The 19,680-nt window shown below is 44.0% G+C and overlaps 1 pseudogene; it reads left to right on the forward strand.

The window, feature by feature from the left end:
• The first annotated feature begins 5,316 nt into the window (after positions 1-5,316).
• LOC145346387 (large ribosomal subunit protein uL6 pseudogene) lies at positions 5,317-7,470 on the forward strand (annotated as a pseudogene).
• The last annotated feature ends 12,210 nt before the right edge of the window (positions 7,471-19,680 follow it).

The following is a 19,680-nucleotide window of genomic DNA, read 5'->3' on the forward strand; positions in this document are numbered from 1 at the left end:
TTCCCCATCCTGCCTTGATGATGTCTTCTGCAGTTGGGACTGGAAAACCCTGGTCCTTATTTTCACCCAAGGCTGAAAATAGCTCTCGTGAGTAGCCTCAGTGACTGAGTTAATCGCTGAATGACTGATTCACACTGATCAGCAATGATCCCAAGTCAGTGTTAGTTGATTTTAACTGGGGTGGCGTTCGATATATTACATTTGGCCCCTGAAATAAGAAGAGGAGAATTACCCATTGTTCTGGATCTGATAACGATAGAGTCTTAGAGTCATATACTGTGAGAAAACAACCCTTCAGCCCAACTCGTCTATGCCGACCAGGTTTCCTAAACTGAACTAGTCCCATTTGCCTGCAGTTAGCCCATATCCCACTGAACCTTTCCTATCCGTGTACCTGTCCAAATGTCTTTTAAATTGTATCTGTCCAAATGCCTCCTCTGGCAGCTCATTCCATGTATGCACCACCCTCTGTGAGAAAAAATTGCCCCTCAGGCCCCAGTTAAATCTTTCCCCTCTCACCTTAAACCAATGTCCTCTGGTTTTAGATTCCCCTACTTTGGGGAAGGGGCCTTGGCTATTCATCTAATCTATGGCCCTCATGATCATATAAACCTCTATGAGGTCATCCCTCATCCTCCTACGATCCAGGGAAAAAAGTCCCAGCCAACCCAACCTCTCGTAATTCAAGCCTTCCAGTCCTGGTAGCATCCATGTAAATCTTTTTTGTACCCTTTCCAGTTCAATAAAATCCAATGACCACTTGCTGAAAAATTGCATGGCTGGGCATTTGTTGGATTGGACTGGGCTCGACAATGATGTGCCCAAGTGCCAGTCAAGCTCCACTTGAATAATAGCAACGTAGCCATGGATTAGGCTGCACATCCATTGAGTTAGCAGCTGTGCACTTCCAACAAGAGAAAATCACCAGGGAATTAAAAAGCTTTGAAGAGGTTGCAAGTAATGCAGGTGGTGGTCCCTCATTACCTATCACGTTACTTCATTCGTAAACAAATAATATGTTGCAGAACACTTTATTTAAGAAGAATGGATTTTTAAACACAGGGAATGATGACAACAGCACTTTTTCTTCCGGCTTTGCAGTCTCTGCATAAACAGAGCAGACAATTAATCATCCGAATGCTAACCTTTATAAATGCGGCTGCTTTAATTGTTGCTTTAACCGGCATCTTTGCCCCAAGAAGGCGTAAAGGCAGTTCTTCCCTGAATGCCACAAAAGATTCATTCAGGTCAGTGAGTTGTGAAGTAGTAATGCCGAGAGAAATCTCACAGCTGAGACTCCTCTAAGCCTGTGCCAGGCGTCCACCATTTTCAGGAGTCCCTATGGGATGGTCTAGTAAGAGTTAGAACCTGTAGATGAGGGAGTAAGGTGGAGGTTTCCAATATTAGGAGTTAACCAGCTCCTTAGCCTGCAAAGGCTCACCAATCCCAAAACAAGTCTGTTCCAAAGGGATAAAGTAAAAGTGAGTGGATTTCTTTTCCTTAAGGAGAAGTGGTCCTTTGAACAAGGATAGCAGAGGGTTTCAGGGGATTGTCCAAGGGGAATTCATTAATTTGGTTTCTGGATGAGAGTTTGAAAGAACCATGAGACATGTATAGTGCTCAGCGTAGTTTCTTAAATTGAGAAGTCATAGAAACTCTATAGTGCAGAAGGAGGCCATTTGGCCCATCAAGTCTGCACCAGCAACAATCTCTCCCAGAGCCCATCTCCAAGCCCCCATGTATTTATCCTGCTAATCCCTCTAATATATATATCCTGGGACACTAAGGGACAATTTAGCACGGCCAATCAACCTGACTGTGTGTTAGATGTGCTGCTGAAGTGCCAAAGGCCTGCTTTTTGTAATTGTGCTCCCTCAATCCTCAAACTGGCTGGGTCATCCCAGCACTTCGGTGAAGTATGCCCATTCAGCAACCTTTGCATTCTTTGTCTTTTTCCAATCAAATTGGTAGCAATTCCTCTTTTGCACTAAAATCCACTTAAACAGAATTGCAAACTTGTATTATTTTAAAGAGCTAATCTCTCATAAACACCATGAAAGGACTTCAAATCTCTTTATTAAAGGGACCCACATCACTGTGAGTGACCATTAAAAAAGGATTAAAAAAGAGGAATACTGCATGGTGTAGGGGATGGAGAATGTTTTTTGGTTTTGAACTGAAGGTGCACAAGAAGACCTGGGATGAAAGTCTCTTGTATCTGGAAGGATCCAAATTGAATTGAGACTTACGTGGTCTTATCCATGTTGCCGGTGGGACAGAGTGCAAAACTGGACCTAAGTTGGCAACTTCGCAACAGGTCACTGATGTGAGAATGGGAATGTGAAAGAGCCTCCACTAAAGCTGGGACTGAAAGATACATTCCTTGGCCAGAACAGAGGGGTTGTCACTGCGCACTTAACTACGACTGTACACTTGAACATTATCGAAAACGGTCAACATGCAAGCAGTAACATTGCGATTGCCAGATGATAACCCTGTTGCAACTTTCATATCCCAGCATTTTTAGGGAGTGGGGACTGGGGATACGGGGGTTAATGAATAATGAAAATTAAAGCCCGAGGGAATCAGAAAAAATAGCTGTGTCCACTTAACATTTTTTCCGCTGTTCAAAAGGAAGTATCAGCAAGTTGAAATGAGGCTTCCTTAAAGAGGAACGGCTCTGAAGATAGTTAATTATCCAATCTAATCCTTTAACTATGTGATAAATTGTATCCTTGACTACTGTGCAACATTTGTTAAGGTCAGTGTGCAAGACATAAAAGTATGCTTCCATGTCCTCTGGTAATAGACTACATAAAAGTGCTGCTCATTTACATTAATGGCAAAGATTAGTTTTGCTCTGCTACTGTTTTACAATTACATTGGTTTTATAGGGCTATTAACTACACTGTTTCAGTAGGGTGGTGGTGGGGAATGGAGACAAACAATGGGTTGTGATGGGGCTTCCGTGAGGATAAGATGAGCCAGCGGTTGCATGCTGAGTACACAACGTTCTGTAAATGTGCAACCTGAAGATAAATGAAAGTCAAATGGCAAAGTAAGTGCAGTCCCAGGTCAGCTGTGTGCAAGGACATCTTGCGATATACACTGGTTAAAGAGGCTTGATCACTGGTATGTGCTGAATTTAGCTCTTCCGGGCCTGAGGAGTCTCGAGGTGTTATAATTGCTTTTACTGTTCCGACACCAGGAAAGGCTAATTTTACATAGCCCACAGAACTGATTTACTTCATTGGTAATATGAGCTTGTCATAATTTATATTTTATAGTTGAAATAGTTTAAAGAGTCATTATTAATATATACACTATAGAAAGGAAAACTTTACACTTACATAGCACATTTCCACGAAATTAGAACCTTCCAAAGTGCTTTGCAACCAATGGCAAACTTTTGAAGTGTCGTCTCTGTTATAACATGGAGCCAAATTGTGGCCAACAAAGTGAAAATGAGTGGATGGAATTCTCCCACTCCGCCTGCCACGGGAATTGTAACGGGGGGTGGGGTGAGGGGCGGGAACCCTACAAAGTTCCATTTACCTCGGGTGGGATATCTCGGTTTTGAGGTGAGTACGGCCGAAGGATTCGTCCAATGCATTTTTGATTGAGAGAAACGTTGATCACGATACTAGGAAGTATCTTCCTTATAATTCTAATCATATGCCATAAATGGTCCCCTTCTGCACTACAGGGATTCTATGATTTTTTTATAACCACCTGAGCCCCTTATTCCCTCAGTTCCACTTTGGAGAATCAGCCTAGATTTTATGAACAGATCTTTGATGTGAGACTTGCACCTCCTGACATAGAGGCAAGTGATACTACAAACCCATTTTAATCCAAAATAATAACTTGCTCCAAGTGAAACAAGTTGCATGTGGAATCTATACAGAGCTCTTACCAATGTGTAATTCAGTTTAGTTAACAAAGGAACTAATATCTGGAATTAGGGAGAGAACAATGATTGCTAAGGACAGGGAAAAGCCAAGAGAAAAGTATTAAGTGTCAATGGTGGAAGATTCAGGAAAAACCTGGACTCTTGGCCTTAATGGAAAGAGACATGCAAGAAGATTTTCTAGTGGAATGTAATGTAATAAGTCCAATAGGAATGGTTGACTCAAATTACTTGCTTAAGTTAATGTGTAACTATAGAACACAGGGACATAGATACAAGCTGATAAACCTGACACAAAATGTATTTCACAGTAGGGGTAATTAATACTTGTTACAGCAATACCATACATCTGAAAGGCACCATTAACATAAACATCTCTGAAGGGACTTCATAAAGCAGAAGTAAATAAGGAAATGGATATGGAGGCAGGAAAGGAGAGAGCAGGAGGTTTTTGAGGTGGAGAAGTGGAGGTAAACACTCTGATCTCAATCATGAGGCAAACAATGCATTAGAGCTGTCTCGAACTGCAGGGGGATGAGTTAGATGCTTCTCACATCCGTACTGAACTCTGTAATTAAAATGAGCTTGCGTTTACTGTCATTCACGGCTCTTGACCATAATTACTATAATTGGCTCTCATTTACATGGGTCAAGTGACTCTTTACTCCACATTAGTGCTCCATATTTGCATAATTTACACTATTATGTGGTTGGGTGGGGGTAATGCCGTTCTTTGGGATGCAGTCTGACAGAGAAGGATTTCCAAAGTCCTTGTTGTCAGGCCAGAATATGACCAATTTTGCTTTGTCATGCACAGTGAGTTTCCAGTGGGATTTCTGCCATTGAGATAAAACCCACCAGTGTGAGTAAGGAAGCTCAGGTGCTGCTGAAATATGAGAAAATACTGTGACAGACCTGAAGGGGGCAATAATGCTTGGAGTATCAGAAGCAATGTTCTCAGTGATGGCTTCAGCTGAGGCCGAGGCCTTCAGTAGATCAACGTTTGGGCTAGGCTACAGATCAAAGAGACTCTCCATCCAAACTTTGGGTTTTGTTTTTACTGCCAGTTCCCATGAACCAGCTTTACGCGGCAGCCCCAAAAAGTGTTAGTAAATATGGGAAATGTTCCAGGGACCCGGACTTTGTGTCATGTCTTTATTAGCATGTAAGAATAGAGACAGGAACAGCCAATGTTGGTCCCCACCAGCCAGTGGAGCAAAATCTTGTTTGCAGCAATGAGGTCGGGGTAGGCCCTCCTGCTTAAATTTTTGGGAATTCTGCCCCGTGATTGCTCCCAATTTTAGGTTGGATTTTGGAATAGATTTCCCCTCCATCCAATAGCCTGCGGCTGGCAATAATGAAGATTCACTTTATTGTGAAGAGCAATGCTCTCATCTTGAGTGAGAATGAAGACCATTCTCAGCAAGCAGATTGTTGACATTCCTGACAGTGTTGACGTGAGTTTGAAAGGCCACACTTTCACTGTAAAAGGGGCTTGAGGAACACAGAGAATTTAGCCACATCAACCAGGAACTCTGTCTTCTTGGCACCAAGAAAAAGAAGCTCTGAGTTGACAAATGGTGGAATAAGAGAAACGAGTTGGTCATGGTGTGGACAATCCGCTATCACATACAGAACATGACCAAGGGCTTCACAATTGATTTCCATTATAAGGTGAGACCAGTGAATGCTCATTTCCCCATTATTGTGGTTGTTCAGGAAACAGAGTCTCAGGTAGAAATCCATGACTTCCTGGGAGAAAAGTATGTTCGTAGAGTCCGTATAAAGCAGGTGTTTCACATGTAGTTTCCTATGCCCAGATAGATGAGATTGTACTTGATGGAAACCATGATGTGGAGTTGCCGGTGTTGGGCTCAAGTAGGCATAGTAAGTAGTCTCACAACACCAGGTTAAAGTCCAATGGGTTTATTTTGATTCATGAGCTTTTGGCATTCACCTGATGAAGGAGCAGCGCTCTGAAAGCTTGTGCTACAAAATAAACCTGTTGGACTTTAACCTGGTGTTGTGGGACTACTTGATGGAAACAACATTGAATTGGTGTCAAACTCTGCTGCCCTGATCCAACAGTCAGAAACAAAGATATCCAGAAGCTCTTGGATGGTATTTACGTCTCTGAAAAGGGGTCAGTTGGTGAGATCACAGTGTAGACATACAGGATTAAAGCTGCTCTTATTCAACAAGTGGCAACAATGAAAAAGGTAGGATAACCTTTGACAATAGATGTACATAATTGCTGCCGAAAGGCAATTTAAAATGCCTTTATGGCAACTACTAAAACAGATAACAAACTGATCATTAGAAATAAAAAGAATTACTTTAGATTTATATGACACCTTTTATGGCTTTAGTACACCCGAAAGCACTTTACAGCCAATAAAATACGTTTGATAAAAAGTGCAGCTACTGATATAATAAAGAACAGGATTTGTTACATCAAAATTAGTTAAATGTGATTATGCTTCTGAACATACATGGGCAAGATTTTGCAGGGGCGTATTTCTCATCATCCTCATCCTGCCAGAAAAGTCAATTGTGAACAAAATAACTTTAGAAAATAGCTGTCTGACCGCGATAATACAATGGGGGCAGCCTGAACGAGGTGAGTGTTGGACTTCCGCCCTTCAGGGAAAAGAAGTCATGCCCTCAGAGCTGTCTGCCAATATGATTAGCCCATAGGTAAGTTGTGCCAGAAGCACCAAGTGGCTGCTGCTGTGACTATGACAGACTAATACCGGACTAAGATAAATCAGGTTTCTTGGGTAGGGAAGAATCTGGGACTGTGTGTTTGGGGAGGGGGCGGGGGGTGAGGTGGAGTGTAGTGGTACGGGAAGGGAGGGGTAGCAGAGGTGAGATTTGACTTTGGAGGCCTGGGATGGAGACGCAAAGTGGGAAGGGGGTGCTCCAGATGTGCATGGAGGACCCCCATAGGAGGAGAACCACCCCCCCCCCTTCGATCTGTCTTTTTGCCAGAGTTGGTGAAAAGGCGGGTTGCTGTCTTTCCTCCACCTTCCACTGCCCTCCATCTTACAGCAGCAGAGGTGAAATTAGGCCCTTAATGGACCAGTTAATGACCTCATTAGGCCTAAGGTTGGGCGGGCTGTCTGATGCCTTGCCTGCCGATTGTATTATGTGGAACAGTGTGGGAATGGGTGGTGGTCTAGCTCATTTTATGTGTCCCTCCCCACCTCAAACACATTTGACAGGGGCTGTAAATTCTCCCTCATAGTCACAATCCTATTGAAGTTAATAGGGCTGTGTTTATCACAGTGAGGCAGATTATAAACTGACGGAATTGAAAAGATCTACACTATTACAGTGCGGCAAATTGGAAACTCATTGATGTAAGTCCAATTTTACAAGGAAACAAAAGGGGTTTTGCTGCCTTTAGCTACAACAGCAGAGTCTGTTGAAAACTTGGGGAAAGTTGACAAGCGCATGCCTACTGATTACCACTACTTCTATCCTCTCCTCCAGGATCAGGCTTGATTCCTCATTGCAATCATCTCAGATTCACTGGCTTTGAGCTCCTGATTGTGTAATAAATTATTTCAACATATTGAATTTTCTATTTGATTTTTCAGCCCATGTGGCAAAGTCTTGATCGATCGGCCTAATTTTCCCCTCCCCTCCCTACCCCAAGTGACCATTGCGCTGTTTCTCTGTATACAATTTGTAAGCTTTTCATTTATTTTTCATGATTACATGATACTGTATTCCCTTTGAAAGCGAGACTGCCATTTATAGCCTGTCTTTCACAGCTCCAATGCTTCTCAAAGTTCTTTGCAGCTAATTAAAGTGCATTTTTTGAAGAGTAGCCACTATTGCAATGCTCCTCCACCAATTTGTGCACAGCAAGCTCTCACAAACAGCACTGAGACAAGGCTAAATATTGGGCAGGGCATCAGGAGAGAACTACCCTCCTTTTTGTTAAATTGCACCATGGAATCATCCGAGAGGGCAGTCAAGGCTTCGGTTAAATGTTTTCCTGGAAGGTGCTGCCTTTGACAGCGCATCATGGCTTCAGCACTGGGCTGGATTATTCATAGAATCGTAGAACCCATACAGTGTAGTAGGAGTCCATTCTGCCCATCGAGTCTGCAATGACACTCCGACAGAGTATCTCACCCAGACCAGTAGCCCCACACATTTACCCTGCGAATCCCGCTAACCTACACATCTTTTGGATACTAAGGGACAATTTAGCATGGCCAATTAACCTAACCTGCTTATCTTTGGAGTGTGGGAGGAAACCAGATCACCCGGAGGAAACCCACGCAGACATGGGGGGGACGTGCAAACTCTGCATGGACCATCGCCTGAGGCTGGAATCGAATCCAGGTCCCAGGCACCGTGAGGCAGCAGTGCTGACCACTGTGCCACTGTGCTGCCCCAAATTAATTGAATTTAAATTCTGCCAGTTATCATGGAGGGATTTGAACCCATGTTTCCAGAACACCGACCTGGGTCTGCACACTACTGAAATTACCACTACTCCACTATCTCCCCTTAAAGGGAGCCTAGATTATGTACTCAATGTCCTGGAGTGAAACTTAAAGCCACCACCTTCTGACTCACTTGAGCCAAAACAAACAAAAAGATTTATTTTTACTGAAGCCCAAAGAATTTCTTTTTCTGTGTATGTTATATCTTCTCTTCCTTTCTATTCCCGACACCAGTGTCTGCCAGTTAGTCACATTGCTGGGCTGGCACAGTCTGTAGAATGGGAGAAAGGCTCGCAGGTTGACATACCCCTGCAAGGTTTTGACTGCAAGATGCAATAGTTCGGAGCAACACCAAGCCCAAAAGTGGCTGAGCTTGAAGAATTCATAACCAAACAGCTCCGACAGCATGTACCTCAATTTGCTTTGTAAACACCTATGTCCCAAGAACAATTAAAGATTGGCACAATCTCCATGCCCCCTAAGGAATCATCTCAGGAAAATCTGTTGAAAGTTATTAATTAATGTGACCACTGACTGCACACATTGTGCACCTCCTGTCAATATTCCCCCAAAGGAGAACTACGGAGGGAGATTTTATTCCGATATGGCAATTTGTACTGCTACCCTATTGAGTAATCAAGGTCAAATACCAATGCTAAAGCACTGAAAGACCACTGATGTTGTAAAGAATAGAGAAGAGGAAATAATAAGCTTTAATCCTAGAATTTTGGTAATGCCAGTCAGGTGTCGGCACACTGGTTAGCACTGCTGCCTCACAGTGCCAAGGTGACTGTGTGGAGTTTCACGTTCTCCCCGTGTCTGCATGGGTTTCCTACCAGTACTCCGGTTTCCTTCCATCGTCCAAAGATATGTGATTTAGGTTAATTAGCCATGATAAATTGACCCGAGTGTCGGGGATCAGCAGGGTAAATATGTGGGCTTGAGGGAAGAGAGCCTGGGTGGGTTTGTGGTCAGCGCAGACTTGACGGGCCAAATGGCCTCCTTCTGCAATGCAGAGGCTCTATGATTCTATACTGTCCCTTAGTGTTCAAAGATCATAGAATCATATGTCATAGATATGTCAGTTAGATGGATTAGCCATGGTAAATGTGTGGGGTTATGGGGATAGAGCAGCGTGGTTAGGGAGGTGGAGGGTTGGGTGCGGTGGATAGACCTGGGTAAGATGCTCTTCTGGACAGATGATGCAGAATTGATAGGCAGAATGGCCTCCTTCTGCACTATAAGAATTCTATGGATTCTATGATGTTTAACCATCATCATCAAACTCTTTCATTCTCTACTGTTGTTTCTATAAATGTTCTTTGGAGAATATTAGGTTCCATTGGGTAGTGATCAAGAACAATAATTATCGCTGCCGTTTTTCCTCCCAGGCCATTTGTAATACTCAGTCCAGATGAAATGATTTAACTTTCTGTGTGAAGTTCTGTGTGAACTTCCAACTTTCTTGCTTTCAAATGTTTAGTTTATCTACTCTATCATTAAAACATCCTTCTTTCTCTCATCCCTTCTGTGACAAAATATTCCATTTTATAACCATTCTCTACGTAAAGACATTTCTCTTCACCATCTTCATAATAAGTTTAAATCAATGGCCTTTTCTCACTAACCTTCAACAACAAAACTTGTCTTTTTTTAACAAACTGCTACTAAATATCAGCAGCCTTCCTTACGCGCATGGAAATAGTCTTGATAGTTCTAGTCCTGGACTTTTGGCCTTAATATGGAGATGCCAGCGTTGGATTGGGGTGGGCACAGTAAGAAGTCTCACAACACAGGTTTATTTGGTAGCGATGCTTTTGGAGGAGTATTACTTCTTCTTCGGGTGAGACACTTCTGAGTGTCACTCCTTCAGGTGAGTTACTTCGGAGTGACACTCCGAAAGCTTGTGCTACCAAATAAACCTGTTGGATTTCAACCTGGTGTTGTGAGACTTTTTACTTTTGGCCTTAACCAGGGCTGGGTTCAGATATGGATGGGCATGGCCAAAATTTAGCCTCGCCAACCAACATGCCAGTTCCCCAGTTCATCCAACCTCTGTGCCATTTTGGTAGAGATGGGACCGAGGCTGGCAGGATAACACACCCACATACTATCGTGTGGCCAATTAGTCTTGCTGAGAGCCTAATTAGGTCCAATTAAAGAGGCTGACTGGAATTTTCCAGTCCTTCCTACCTATCTGTACGCAGGAGCGGCAACTGGTCTTCCAGAGAGGGAGAGAGCCCCTCCCCCCTCACCCACCCACATTGGTGGCTTGGCTCTGAATCTATTTTTTTAATACAAGATGTAAAAAATGTTGGAGGGAGGACGGCTCCATGTTGAGGCAACCTGTTTCTTACTTATTGTCTATTGCAGTCTACTGCTTTGAGAGCTTGCCTGCCATCTTCAATTGGAAAGAGACTCTGCCTCCATGTCAATTAAGGGATGCCCAGTGAGTGAATGTTTCCCCCAAAAGTGCAGTTGGGGAACAGAAATAAATTTGACTTCCTGTTCCAGTAGGGACTTGCAAAATCTCACTAACTGTCCTGTCTGAAGGCAATACACATCTTTTTAACCTGTGCTTAATGCTCTCTCCACTCACATTGCCTGTACCTTTAAGACTTGATTAGCTGTAAAGACTTGCATTCCAATCATTAGTCTGTAAATTGAATTTGTGCCTTTATATGCCCTGTTTGTGAACAGAACTCCTATTCACCTGACGAAGGAGCAGTGCTCCCAAAGCTAGTAGTGTTTGTTACCAAATAAACCTGTTGGACTTTAACCTGGTGTTGTGAGATTTCTTACTGCGTTTACCCAGAAGGGAAAGCCCAGCCCTTAGTCCTAATAACCCCAGATTATTGACTGGGCCACAATCCTGGAAATTCCTCGCTAAAAACATCATGCAGGGCGGCACGGTGGTTAGCACTGCTGCTTTGCAGCTCCAGGGACTTGGGTTCAATTCCTGGCTTGGGTCACCGTCTGTGTGAAGTTTGCATGTTCTCCCTGTGTCTGTGCATGTTTCCTCCCACACCCCAAAGATAGGTGGGTTAGGTGCATTGGTCATGCTAAATTGCCCCTTAGTGTCTGAGATGCATAGGTTAGAGGGATTAGCAGGATAAATATGTGGGGTCACAGGGATAGGGGCTGGGAAGGATTGTTGTTGGTGCAGACCCGATGGGCTGAACGGCCTCCTTCTGCACTGTAGATTTCTGTGAATTTCTATGCATGTACCTGCAACACATGGACTGCAGCTCTTCAAGAAGGTTACTCAGCAGCAATTTCTCAAAGGAAATTAGGGATGGACAATAAATACCCAACCCATGATTGAATTAAAAAATCCACTATCTTCCTTTTAATTCCAGATATTATCTTGGTGATTATACATTGTTTTCCTTTCTTTCTACAGTGGATGCCTACAACTGCTCCATTTACAGTACTTTACTGATCATTGTCATGTTTTTTCGAAAAAACCCTATAAAATTCTAACTGGACTAGACCTGGTCAATGCAGGAAGGATATTCCTGATGGTAAGGGAATCCAGAACCAGGGGTCACAGTCAGAGGATGTGGGATAAACCATTTAGGGTTGAGATGAGGAGTAATGCCTTCATCCAGTGAGTAGTCAGCCTGTGCAATTCTCTACCACAGAAAGCAGTTGAGCCCAAAATTGTGGGGGGATTTTCTGGTCTTGGGGTGAGACCTGAGCAAGAGGTGAACCTTTCCATAGTCCACCCGTCACTCACTTCGAATCCCATAGCAGGTGTGACAATGAAATTTTCCCCTGTATGTCTTCAAGAAAGAGTTGGAAGGAATTGGGTGGGGCTAAAAGGATCAAAGGATGGATGGGGGAAGCTAGAAAAGTTTACTGAGTTGGATGATCAGCCATAATCATAATGAATGAGGGAGTAGGCTGGAAGGGCCAAATGGCCTACTCCTGTTCCTAATTTATATTCTCTGTTATCCAAATCTATCATATTCAGTTCACTTCATTCCTTAGTGCTGTAATCTATACTTGCATTCTCACCGGGACAAGACCAGGATATAAGGTCAGTACGGAAATTCTCTTCAATGTGTGGAATTTTAGTGGAGCAGGACTTCCATCAACCTCTGGTAATCCATTCCTACTTATTTTCTAAGGTCAGAACCTATTCTGTAAGCATGGAAATTCACATTGAGCTTCCTGTTACATTGATGAAGCTTAGCAATGTGAGAGTGCAATACCATGGTGGCACCACAGAAAAAATGGGGTACGTTTATAGAAGGGGTGGCTAAAGACTTCAACATGGCAGGGATGCCTCAAAGGTACTTCAGCAGTAAGAATTATGTCTGATTTGGAGATTGGCGATCAAAGGTCCTCTCCCTTACTGCTTCCTATTGGACTATTCATTACCTTCTACTTGGCAGGCCCCAGAGGCAGATGAGAAAGAAATAACCTGTGGCCTTAGATTCTACTCCATTTGTGTGTGATGGAAGGGATGGAAGCAGACAGCCTTCTTGGGCAGTCCCTCAGGATGGAGGATCACTGGCTTCCACCTCTGGTTTCTGTGGTGTCTGAATAGTCCAATCCTGGAGCTGCAAACTCTGCCACAGGTTTGGCAGGTAGTGTTTGATGAGGTGGGGGGTGGGACACTCTGGATTCTTTGCTCTCTTTCCACTTGGCCTCTGTGTGTTCCAGCCACCATCTGCTCCGTGGCTTTCTTCTGGGTGCCCCGGTTTCCTCCTACAGTCCAAAAGACGTGCTGATTAGATGCATCGATCAATAAGGGGATCAAGGGTTATGGGGAGAAGGCAGGAGAATGGGGATGATAATCATATCAACCGTGATTGAATGGCAGAGCAGACTCGATGGGTTGAATGGCTTAATTCTGCTCCGACATCTTATGGTCTTATGGTCATTGGCCATTCTCCCTCAGTGTACCTGAACAGGTGCTGGAGTGTGGTGACTAGGGGATTTTCACAGTAACTTCATTGCAGTGTTAATGTAAGCCTATTTGTGACACTAATAAATAAACTTTAAACACTTGAGGTAATTGGCACCTTTGTGAATGCTTCTTCTCCAGTTTGTGCATTTAAATCAAGTGGTTCCCGTGTGTTGGTGAGGATGTTGCATTTATTTAGGGAGGCTGTCAGAATGTCCTTGCAGTGTTTCCTCTGTCCTCTTAGTGATCGTTTGCCATTGCAGAGCTCAGAGTTGAGCATTTGTTTTGGGAGTCTTGTTTCAGGCATGTGGACAATGTGGCCCACCCATCGCAGCTGGTTGAATGTGACCAGTGCCTCATAGCGGGGTATGTTGGCCTGGGAAATGATGCTCAGGTTGGCCCACCTATCCTGCCAGTGCCAGGAATGGTTCTGGCAAAAGTAACGTGGAAGAAAGCCTACCTTCAAAAACCGAGATTGTTGCAATAACAGCTGGATTGACCCTCTCTGTGTTTCAGATAGTTAAAAAGCTCAACAGATGCTATTTTTAACCAGCTAATGTGACCTCCTGTTTGGGATTGATTTTTGCCTTTCATAATCAGGCATTGAGCTAACCTCTGGCAGGCAAAAAACAATTCTTAGACTAAACAAATTGTCCTTAACAACCCTTTTGTATTGCCTGCCAAACCAATATTGAATTATAATAAGCTTTGCAATGATTCAGATTCACTGGTTCCAGCCCTGGAATATCGCCATTTAGGATTTAGCATGGTCAATGCACCTAATCTGCATGGCTTTCGAGGAGGAAACTGGAGCACCTGAGGGAAACCCGCGCAGACATGGGGAGAATGTGCAGACTCCACACAGACAGTGACCCAAGCCAGGAATCGAACTCAGGTCCTTGGAGTTGTGAGGCAGCAGGGCTAACCACTGTGCCACCCTGGACACAGAGTGTTGCTCCTTTATGTGATTGGTATTTATAGGTCTGTCCATCTCTGCTTTAAAGATACTCAGTGACTGAGCTTCCTCAGCCCTCTGGGGTAAAGAATTCCAAAGAGTCATAATCTTCTGGGTAAAAATATTTCTCCAAAGTGGCTTCCTCCTTATTTTGAAATTGCGTTCCCTGGTTCTTGACTCTTTGTGTGGGGATGCTGGCGGTGGACTGGGTTAAACACAGTAAGAAGTTTCATAACAGCAGGTTAAAAATCTGTTGGACTTTAACTTGGAATTGTGAGACTTTTTACCTACATCTCTTTCTCATTAAGTATTTTGAAGGCTTCAATTGGATCATCTCTCATCCTCTGAAACTACAGAATACAGACCCTGTTTCTCTAATCTCTCTTCATACAAAGTCCCACCATTCTGGGAAAAGGTCTGGTGAGCATTCATTATTGCCATCCTCCTGGGGCAATAATATTGTTCCTAAGCTAAGGGGACCAAAACTGCACACAGTACTCCAGATGTGGTCTAACCAATGTTCAGTATTATTGAAGTAAGACTTTGCTACTCAAGTTCTCCTGCGATAAAGACAAACATACCATTAGCCTTTTTGATTGCTTGCCGCACCTGCATGTTAGCTTTAAGTGATTTATTGACAAGGGCACACAAGTCTCTTTATACATCTATACTTAAATCTCCCAGCATTTAAGAAGTACTCTGCACATCTGTTCTTCCCATCAAAGTTGATAACCGGACATTATTCTCCATCTGGCACATTCTTGCCCACTCACTAAGTCTGTTCAAATCTCTTTTAAACAGCATTTCCTCTTCCCCACAACACATACATTCCCACCTTGTTTTGTGTCATCATGAAGGTGATTCTCCTAGAGTGCTGCACTGCTTTTGCATCGCAGCAAGCTGGACTCAAGTGTCGGCTGTTTAGCGGGTTCCTCACTGTTCGCTATGGCCTCTGCAAGTCTCCGGCAGCGCAATCCTGCTGGAGTGAAGGGGAGCCATTGTGGCCCCCTACAAGGTCAGGTGCTGGGGAGGAAGGCGTGCCCCCTCACATTGCCAGCCTCGATTCCCTTGATACTGCCCAAGGGGCAGACTGCCAATGCCCAGGGGACACCTTGGCACCAAGCATCAGGGAGTGCCAAGGGAGCGGAGCCTAATGAGGGCAGGGCCTGTTGTGGGGGGCCTCTGCGGGGGAGGGAAGATTGGTAGGGTTGGGAGGCACACAACCACTCTGCACTTCGGCTGAGTGACAGAGGGAGGGAGGCCAGCAATTGGGGCTGACCATTGTGTTTGGAGGGGGGGGGGGCGCTGGTGGTGTCAGCCTGCTGGGGGAATTGGGCTGAGGGGATGGGGGAATTGGGAGCTCGGGGCTGCAGGGGGGGGCGTCGAGACAAGCTGGGGATGGGGGGGTGTTGGGGGTGTCGAGGCTGGCCCAGACATGTTTGGGGGGGCCAGTAATCGGGCCATGGAGGAGGGGTCAATCAAGCTGGCCAGTGATTGGGAGGCCAGCAATTTGGGGCCACGGTGCTTGCACTGATCTTGGCACTGACAGACCAGCGCATGCAGAGTGGCCTGCGCAGCGCTGTGCTGCCAGCCTCTCCAGCAGGAATAGGTCCCACCCCCTGATTTTCAGCGTGATTCATGTTGGGGCACTCTGCAGTGCACAGAGTGTGGGAGGTTCATTTTGGAACTCCTACTGAGAAAAAAAAAACAGTGGTAATTTACTCCAGTTTTACACAAATTCAACACTTAGAACTTTTTTGGGAGAGTTGTCCCCATTATATTTGGCCTCCCCCCCCCCCCCCCCCCATTCAAATCACTGATATTTTGTGAACATCTGGGACCCAGGTACTGATTCTTGCAGTATCCCAATAGCCACAGCCTGCCAACTTGACAAGAACCTATTTATTCCTACTCTCTGTTTTCCACTTGTTAACCAATCCTTAATCAGTGTCAGTTCATTGCTTTATAATAAAAATAGAAACTGCCTAAAACACTCAGCAGGTCTGGCAGCATCTGTGGAGAGGGGAACAGCGAGCATGGAAGGAGAATCATACAGACTTGAAATGTTAACACCACAGATGCTGTGAGACCTGTTGAGTGTTTTAGGCAATTTCTATTTTTATTACAAAGAAATAAACTGATTAAGGATTGTTTAACAAGTGGAAAACTAGCCCTTTCTGTTTTTATTTCATATTTCCAGCACTTGCCTTTTATTTGGTGTGTTACTTATGGGTGGATCAGCGATTAGCACTGCTGCTTCACAGCGCCAGGGAACTGGGTTTGATTCTCAGCTTGGGTGGAGTCTGCATGTCCTCCCCGTACCTGCGTGAGTTTCCTCTGGGTGCTCCGGTTTCCTCCCACAGTTCAAAAGACGTGCTGGTTAGGTGCAGTGGCCATGCTAAATTTTCATAGAAATCATAGAAATCCTGTAGTACAGAAAGAGGCCATTCGGCCCATCGAGTCTGCACGGGCCACAATCCCACCCAGGCCCTACCCCCATATCCCTACATATTTACCCACTAATCCCTCTAACCTACGCACCTCAGGACAGTAACGGGCAATTTTTAGCGTGGCCAATCAACCTAACCTGCACATCTTTGGACTTTTTCCCTCTGTGTACCTGAACTGGCACTGGAGTGTGGCAACTCGGGATTTTCACAGTAACGTCATTGTAGCATGAATGTAAGTTGACTTATGACACACATAAATAAACTTTAAACTCCTTCCTACCCCACACACTTAAGTAGGAAGGAATAAACTGAAATTAAAGCAAAACACTATATTTTCCATAGACAAATACAACAGCCATTAGATGTATCCATTACCGGGAACGGCACTAAGTTGAATGAATTCTCAAGCTGATTTTAGTTTAAAAAGTTTCCTTAGTAGTGTCACAATAAGGCTTACATTCACACTACAATGAAGTTACTGTGAAAATCCCCTAATTGCCACATACCAGCACCTGTTCGGGTACACTGAGGAAGAATTTAGCATGGCCAAAGCAACTAACCAGCAAATCTTCCGGACTGTGGGAGGAAACCAGAGCACCCAGAGGAGACCCTCACAGACACGGCGAGAATGCGCAGACAGTGATCCAAGGTGGGAATCGAACCCAGGTCCCTGGTGCTGTGAGGCAGCAGTGCTGACCGCTGTGGCACTGTGCCGCCCCCTTGTGTTTAAGTGTGCTGGCTGAGTGAAGAACATTGGCTAGGACACTGGGAAAACTGCGTGTTCCTTTTTTACTGTCAATACTGCCATGAAATCTTTAATGCTCACCTAATAAACTTCTTGGTTTAACATCTCATCCAAAGGATAGCCTCTCAGTGCTGCTCCAATAGTGCAGTGGAGCGTCAGGATGGATTGAATAACATAAAGAAAATTTTACATCTTGTAGTTAGAATGTACAATCTCCTTTGGGGGTGAAACAAAAGCACTTATCACATTCCAAGCTTTTATGGAGGATTAGTACACATTTGCTGGCCAATTGAGAAGCAGGATTCTCATAAAGTATCTGCTAATGGAGCTTAATCACCTCAGTGTGGTTCCAAGGGTTTCAGAAGATTAAGGAGTACAGTGACAGTTACATAACATCATTTCCCACCGTTAGAGGTAAAGATTTGAATGAGTTATTGATTACGTTAGCATTAGTAGGGACCGTTGGCTGGTTCATTTGCATTATATTATAGGAGGAAGCATCATTTGCCTTCTTCATTTATTCAAAACATAAAAGTCAATTATGCCCCGAACTGATAAGTCGCCGCCTGTGCGCTTGCTCTAACTTTTAATGATCCTGGATTTGCAGACTTTAAAAGCAGTAGTATCAATTAAGCCTGTGTTGCTAATGCCTCTCTTGTATAATTTATTGCCTGTTTTATTATCTTTTATCGTGCATTAAATAATTCTGACTTCTCTTTACCAAATGGCTTTGCCCACGAATAAAGCTTCATTAATCTTAGCTGACAGCTAAGGGTATCAGTGTGTGGTATTGTGACATTATTAGCCTTTGTCTAAAAAGATTTCAGTGCCCCTTTAAATACTGAGTGGAGTGAGATGAAACAATATGTATTTTTTTTAAAACAAAGCATTCTGCTTCACCTGGACAGCTGGGATTAAAGTTTCATCTCTCCTATGTGTGGGGTCAGTCCCAGTAGACACAGGCTTGCAGTATGCTTAACCCTACTGTTCAGGGAAGACAGAATGGTAAAAGACATTTTTTTAAAAATAAAAAGCAATATACTGTGGATGCTGGAAATCTGAAATAAAAACAGAAAATGCTGGATCAACTCAGTGGTCTAGCAACATCTGTAGAGAGAGAAAAACAGAGTTAACATTGCAAGTCCATATGACACTTTGACACAACTGAAGAGCAATAAAAATGTTCTTTTTGCATAGAATTCCTATAGTGCAGAAGGAGGCCATTCGGCTCATCAAGTCTGCACAATCCCACTCAGGCCCTATTCCCGTAACCCCACATATTTATCCTGCTAATCCCCCTGACACTAGGGTCAATTTAGCATGGCCAATCCACTTAACCCGCATATCTTTGGACTTTAGAAGGAAACTGGAGCACCTGGAGGAAACCCGCACAGACATGGGGAGAATGTGCTAACTCCACGCAGACAGTGACCCGAGGCTGGAATTGAACCTGGTTCCTGGCGCTGTGAGCAAGCAGTGCTAACCGCTGTGCCAGCATGTTGTGATGAATTATATAGTCAGAGAAGGGAATAGGATAGGTTGGACCTTAGGATAGATTGACAAAGATATCATGAATACAGGACAAGGAGGTGGTAAGGGTGCTGTTAAGTACGGAAAAAGTGCTAATAGTGGCATAAATGTAAGATAGCCAAATGTGTTAATAAGAGACCAAAGTTCGGGGCTCAAAAGGAGCAAAATTGAAGAACAAGAGACAGGCAGCCCAGTGGGGGAAAGGCAGGTGAGCCAAGGGAACCAAAAGACAGAAAACAAAAAAGGAAGCAGGGATAACTTGGGACTTGGTTAAAAATGTTCTTCATGAAAGAAAAATGGATAGTAATGAGGAACAGAAACTTGGGAGACTTTTCCCTTTCCTCACCAAGCGATCCAGTGGAAAACTACAGTCGTTTGATCACACTCAGGTTGAGATCATCCAGTGTAGACTGCGGTCTGAACTCAAGATCTTCCTTCTGTAGTCTGCATGGCTTTGCTACATCTTGTATAAATCAATCACTTTATAACCTGTCAGACTTCCAGAGAAGATGTTGGGGATGTTATTGGTTGAAAAATTTGAGATATGTGATTTGTTGCCATTGCTGCAAGCTATTCAGAGATTGGGATGAAGGAACTATGTGGAACATGCAAATATACAAATTATGAGCAGAGTGGGCCATCCGGCTCCTAGACCCTGCTTTGCCAATCAAAAAATGTATGATTCATTTGATCATGGTCTCAACTCCAGTTT

The sequence above is a fragment of the Carcharhinus amblyrhynchos genome, chromosome 8 (assembly GCF_965287045.1).
Source record: "Carcharhinus amblyrhynchos chromosome 8, sCarAmb.v2.hapA, whole genome shotgun sequence".
Taxonomy (NCBI): Eukaryota; Metazoa; Chordata; class Chondrichthyes; order Carcharhiniformes; family Carcharhinidae; genus Carcharhinus; species Carcharhinus amblyrhynchos.